Below are 7,018 nucleotides of genomic sequence, written 5' to 3'. Positions count from 1 at the left end.
AGGTATTGATTGTTAGGCTGATTGGTCTACAGCAGTGTTTCTCAACCTTGACAATTTTAAGGCATGTGGACTTCAACTCCCAGAATTCCACAGCCAGCAATGCTGGCTGTGGAATTCTGGGAGTTGAAGTCCACATGCCTTAAAATTGTCAAGGTTGAGAAACACTGGTCTACAGTTTCCTGCATCTGGTTTCCCCCCCCCCTTTTTTTTTGAAGATGGGAACCACATCAGCTGTTTTCCAATCCTCAGGTAATTCCCCGGTGTTCCAAGATTTTTGAAAGATATGATACAATGGTTCTGGAGATAATATCTGCCAGCTCTTTTAGAATTCTGGGATTGTTAGTTGTCTGAATATCTGCTGCCATCTAGTGCGTGGGCATTGTGGTCTGGTTAAATAAAAGCCAGCAGAAGGGGGCGGGGTAGTAAAATAATAATCAAGATAATGGCTATGATCAAAGTCTCACCACCTTTTTTAAAAAGCATGCACTACATGTTTAAAAAGGTGGAATTTTTACTTGATGACTGCCATTATGGTTTGGCATGTGGTCTCATGACAAAAGGGCATAAGAACTAAGATTCTGGGAAAGGTCTTGATCGGGTAGGCAACCTTGGCTCTTTTATGACTCGTGGACTTCAACTCCCAGAATTCCTGAGCCAGCATGGCTCAGCTTGGAAACCTCTCCCTTTCCCCTCAGCATGGCTGGCTCAGGAATTCTGGGAGTTGAAGTCCACGAGTCATAAAAGAGTCAAGGTTGCCTACCTCTGATCTTGATGGATCACATAAAAATCTGCTGATCTGCCATCCTTTTCCCCCCCCTATGTTCCAGTTAAACATTTCTAAGAAAGAAGACACGACGTCGTTCCCTCTCTTAGCCTTGTTCCCAAGGAATGAGTATTTAATGACAGAATTATTCTGATCCATATAACCTTCAAAGACTTTTAGCATCTCCATCCTGAAAGATAGCCAAGCTGGTCACCATCACCTTATCTTGTAGCAATGAGTTCCGCAAGACAATAAATACATTATTTGAAAGTCATAATAATAATGTAATAATAATAAAGTTGGAAGGGATCTTGGAGGTCATCTAGTCCAACCCCCTGCTCAGGCAGGAAACCCTATACCAGTGGTGGCGAACCTATGGCACGGGTGCCAGAGGCGGCATTCAGAGCCCTCTCTGGGCGCGCGTGCCGTCGCCCCAGTCCTAGGCCTTCAGCTGAAATTTATAAAACCTTTTCGCTTTAGGCCTCCACCGTGTGCAAAAAAAAAAAAAAGTTCAATCAATCAGTCAATTTCAATTTTTCGCAGGGAAAAAAAAGACCTTGCAAAGTTGGAATTGATTGATTGAACTTTTTAGTCCCATCCAGTATGCCGTTACCATTGCAGCCACGCCCACCCAATGGGCCACACCCACCCGGCACCCGACAATGCAGTGGTTCTCAACCTTTTTAATGCCGCGACCCCAACCAGTCATAAGTCGAGGACTAAACCGGTCGTAAGTCGAGGACTAAACCGGTCGTAAGTCGAGGACTAAACCGGTCGTAAGTCGAGGACTACCCAACCGGTCATAAGTCGAGGACTTTCCCTGCCCGGGAGCGCCACGCATGTGTGGTTCCACCCCCTGCGCCGGCCGAGGCGTAGCTGGCAAGCGGCAGAGACGGAGCAGGCCGACCACCAGCTGGCCCAGCCCAAGGGAGGTAAGGCACCCGCCGGAAAAGGGGGAAAAAATGGCGGACAAAAAAATGGCGGACAGCCTTGCTCGGCGACCCCCATGAAATGGTCGATCGACCCCAAATGGGGTCCCAACCCACAGGTTGAGAACCACTGCGACAATGCATAAGTGGGTTTTGGGTTGCAGTTTGGGCACTCGATCTCTAAAAGGTTCGCCATCACTGCCCTATACCATTTCGGACAAATGGCTGTCCAGTCTCTTCTTAAAAACTTCCAGTGTTGGCGCATTCACCGCTTCTGGAGACAGGTTGTTCCACTGGTTAATTGTTCTAACTGTCAGGAAATTTCTCCTTAGTTTTAGGTTGCTTCTCTCCTTGATTAGTTTCCAAACTAAGTTTAGTTTGGTTTTGAAAATCAGGTCAAAGCCCCTAGACCTTGTTGATGTGGATTATGGGTTAAAGTGTCCTTGGATGGAAGGGAAACTATCTGGGAGCAGAAGCTATTACAGGATGACATTTTTCAAAAATAGTAGTTGAAAATATGAGACAATTTTGGCGGGGCTGGAGATGAGCAAGGCCGAGACTTCCAGGCACTGAGGTTGCATTAGATATAATCGGTACATGCAGATGTTTATGAGAATGAAAATAAAATAAAATTTATGCTAAACAAAACCCATGTGTTTCTCTTGCTTGCCGCTGTATGCTGCGTTCTTAAAAACTCCATTGTTGACTAGCCTGAATAAAAAAAGAGTTGCTTTCATTTTTCTTGTCAACACTGATGAAATTTCATAACCACTCTGCCCCCTCTTTCAGAATGCGCATAATGGATTTTTACAGAATAACAGTGTTGGAAGGGACCTTGGAGGTCATCTAGTCCAACCCCCTGCTCAGGCAGGAAACCCTATACCATTTCACACAAATGGCTGTCCAGTCTCTTCTTAAAAACTTCCAGTGTTGGCGCATTCACCACTTCTGGAGGCAGGTTGTTCCACTGGTTAATTGTTCTAACTGTCAGGAAGTTTCTTCTTAGTTCTAGGTTGCTTCTCTCCTTGATTAGTTTCCACCCGTTACTCCTTGTCCTGCCTTCAGGCGATTTGGAGAATAGCTTGACTCCCTCTTCTTTGGGGCAGCCCCTGAGATATTGGAACATTGCTAGTTCTCAGTCCCACTGATTTCACTGGACACGTAAGTGGAGCTTAGAGGAAGCTATTGCAAGATTGGTTTAATCTAGAGGGACTGTTTAAATTCTAACAAGATATGTGTACAGCATTATACCCTTCAACTTACTGGCATCGATCAATTCCTGAAACTAATATATAACTATTGTGGACTGTTCCCCCTATGTGCTAGGGGTTTTTTTGGGGGGGGGGAGAAGAGTTTCAACATCTTTTAAAATTCTTCATTGTTTCCCATTCCTTTGTCCACTTTTCTTACCAATCAGGCTAAAAGCCTCAAACTGAAATTTCCTTCATATGTTGATTGGGCTTGTCTGCAGTTTCCTGAGCTTTAAAGGAAAGTCTCTGAATCAAGATTGGACTAGATGACCTCTAAGGTCCCTTCCAAGTTTTATTATTATTATTACTATTATTATTATTACTGATCATCGCACAGCCAGATGTTCAGACTGGATTTGGCATTTTTGTCTACCTATCGAGTCCTTACCAAGGATCTGGGATAGGCAGATGTGATAGTATTACAGATATTGTCGTAGGATGGAAGCAGTTCCTAGTAAGGCTGCCTTTTGCAATTGACTAATGGCAAATAATAATAATAATAATAATAATAATAATAATAATAATAATAATTATTATTATTATTATTATTATTATTATTATTATTATTATTATTATTATTATTTGGGTGACAGGATCTTGCTTAGTTGTTTTTTTTTGACAGATGCCAACACAATGCTTGTTTCAAGACTGTGACCACAGTTGATACAAGACATGAACCCTGAATGTGATTTGATTTGTGTAGCTTCAGCACACTGCAGGAAGTAACTTAGAACATAGACTTATAGAGTTGGAAGGGACCTTGGAGGTCTTCTAGTCCAACCCACTACTCAGGCAGGAGACCCCTGTACCATTTCAGACAAATGGTAGAAGTAAGTCATTGTGCTTTTGCAAATCATAACTTGCAGTTTAGCCCCATTATCCGAACTAATTAATTCAACTTTCTTTAAGAAGTATTTCTCAAAAGTGGCGCCTGCATGCACTTCAACGCCCAGAATTCCCCAGCCAGCTTTCAGATCCAAGGAAGAAAGCTGATTTATTTTCCTCCCCCTCTCTATAAATAAAGTAACTAACCAACTAACTCTCATGGTGTAAAGCAGAGTTTCTTGAACTGGCAACTTTAAGATGTATGGATCTCAACTCCCAGGATTCCCCAGCCAGCCTTCAGATCCAAGAGAAGAAAAAAAATGGACGTTTTTTTCTCTCCTCCCAATAAATTAACCAACTGACTCTCACAGTGTAAAGCAGCATTTCTCAACCTTGGCAATTTTAAAATGGATGGGCTTCAATGTCTAGAATTCACCAGCCAACCATCAGACCCAAGGAAGAATTCTGGGTTTATTTTCCCCTTCTAAATTAAAAGAAAACCCTTCCATAGTGCAAAACAGTGTTTCTCAAATTGGATAACTTCAAAGTGAATAGAATTTAGAATAAAGAATAGAAATAGAAATAGAAATAGAATAGAATAGAATAGAATAGAATAGAATAGAATAGAACAGAATAATAGAGTTGAAAGGGACCTCGGAGGTCTTCTGGTCCAACCCCCTGCTCAGGCAGGAAACCCTACCATTTCACACAAATGGCTGTCCAATCTCTTCTTAAAAAACTTCCAGTGTTGGAGCATTCACAGCTTCTAGGGGCAGGTTGTTCCACTGATTAATTGTTCTCAGTGTCAGGAAATTTCTCCTTAGTTCTAGGTTGCTTCTCTCCTTGACTAGTTTCCATCCGTTGCTTCTTGTCCTGCCTTCAGGTGCTTTGGAGAATAGCTTGACTCCCTCTTCTTCGTGGCAGCCCCTGAGATATTGGAACACTGCTATCATGTCCCCCCTCGTCCTTCTCTTTGTTAAACTAGACATACCCAATTCCAGCAACCGTTCCTTATATGTTTTAGCCTCCAGTCCCCTAATCATCTTTGTTGCTCTTCTCTGTACTCTTTCTAGAGTCTCAACATCTTTTTTACATCGTGGTGACCAAAACTGGATGNCCTTCTCTTCGTTAAACTAGACATACCCAATTCCAGCAACCGTTCCTTATATGTTTTAGCCTCCAGTCCCCTAATCATCTTTGTTGCTCTTCTCTGTACTCTTTCTAGAGTCTCAACATCTTTTTTACATCGTGGTGACCAAAACTGGATGCAGTATTCCAAGTGTGGCCTTACCAAGGCATTGTAAAGTGGTATTAATTCTTCACGTGATCTTGATTCTATCCCTGTTAATGCAGCCCAGCACTGTGTTGGCTTTTTTGGCAACTGCAGCACACTGCTGGCTCATATTTAAATGATTGTCCACTAGGACTCCGAGATCCCTCTCACAGTTACTACTATTGAGCAAGGTACCCATCCGTTGCTTCTTGTCTTGCTTTGGAGAATAGCTTGACTCCTTCTTCTTTGTGGCAACCCTTGGACTTCATGGACTTGAGCTCTAGGCATTGGCTGGTGAATTCTGGGAACCGAAGTCCACATATCTTAAAAGTTGCCCAAGATTGATTGCTTTTTAAACACTTAGCCCTGGGGTAGGCAACCTTGGCTCTTTTATGACTCGCGGACTTCAACTCCCAGAATTCCTGAGTCAGCTTCGCTGACTCAGGAATTCTGGGAGTTGAAGTCCGCGAGTCATAAAAGAGCCAAGGTTGCCTACCCCTGACTTAGCCTGTCGGTCCCAAATAGGGTTGCCAGGTCTGCTTCCAAAAAATAGCGGACAAGCGGGGGGGGGGGGGGGTTAAGTAGTAAAAAAAAGTAGACTGTACAGCTTTAGATTACGTACCATTTCATCATAAAGCTTTTGAATAAAAAAAAATGTCCACTATTTTGTGGAAAAAAAAATAGTGAACATAATGTGAAAAAAGTGGACTGTCCACTCAAATAATGGACACCTGGCAACCCTAGTCCCAAATCCCGGCTCAAGGGTATCTTTGCCACCGCAACCCGGTTCAAGGCCGCCCATTTTCCTTTGCAGCCTTGTCCGTTTTATTCTGGACTTCTTTCTCTCCTTCCTCTCCGGCGTCTTTTTTTTTTTCTGGGAAAAGAAAGGAGAAAAGCACCGCCGCAGAAAAAGAAAGGAAAAAAAAGAAATCCTTAGCTCCCTTTTTTTTTTTATCTTCTTTCCCCTCTGGCACTCCACGGGTTAAGGAGAAGAAGGGGCGATTCCTAGAGGGGCTCCGGAAGATGAAAGGGCTGCGAGTTTAGAGGCATTTAACAAAAAAAAAAAAAGATATTAAAAAAAAAATAAAAAAATAAAAGTTCCTTCCTGTTTTAATTTCCTGCAGAAGCTGCTGAATGGAAGATGGGAGAAGACGCCGGGGAGCGCGCAGAGGGAATGGGGTAAGCGCAGCCATGGGCTCCAACAAGGGGGGAATGGGGAAGGCCGCCTTCCCTCTGCACCGCTTGGCTTGGAAGAGATGCAGGGCAGGCAGAAACCCAACAGGGACAGCTTGTCCAGCATCCCAGGCAGTAGTGCGGAGAAGCCTCCCTTGCAGCATCCCTGCCTGTCCTTCCCTTTTCCATCGTCCCCGGGGAGCGAGGCGAGCCAACCTCTTCTTTACGCGGAGAGGGGCGCCTAAGGACCCCTTAAAACCGCAAGGCATGTGGCTAGACCTCAGTTTTTAAGTCAGTGAAAGGACAGGATGGAAGGAGGAGAGAGAAGGGGGAGAGTCGCAGGATCCCGCATAAGGAACCCCTTAAAACCGCAAGGCATGTGGCTAGACCTCAGTTTTTAAGTCAGTAAAAGGACAGGATGGAAGGAGAGAGAAGGGGGGAGAGTCGCAGGATCCCGCATAAGGACCCCTTAAAACCGCAAGGCATGTTCTATTAATTTATCGTAATTATCCCTTTTAAGTGTAACGCATCTGGCAGACAGTTGTATCCCTAAATATCTAACTTTGTTTGTAATTTGAACACCTATTCTGTCAACCAATTCATTTTCCTGGATTTTGGTCATGTTTTTGACGAGCATTTTACTTTTTTCTTTATTTATCTTTAAGCCAGCTATCTCCCCATATCTGTTCAGTATTTCCATCAATCTTATCCCTGATTGTAATGGTTCTTCGATTATAAAGACTAAGTCATCTGCAAAGGCTTGTATTTTATATGTCTCTTTCTTAATCTCTAGACCTTTGATCTG

This window comes from Protobothrops mucrosquamatus, unplaced genomic scaffold (assembly GCF_001527695.2).
Source record: "Protobothrops mucrosquamatus isolate PMUCROS unplaced genomic scaffold, P.Mucros_1.0 scaffold2802, whole genome shotgun sequence".
Taxonomy (NCBI): Eukaryota; Metazoa; Chordata; class Lepidosauria; order Squamata; family Viperidae; genus Protobothrops; species Protobothrops mucrosquamatus.
The sequence above is the reverse complement of the archived record's forward strand: the minus strand, read 5'-3'. Positions refer to the sequence as shown.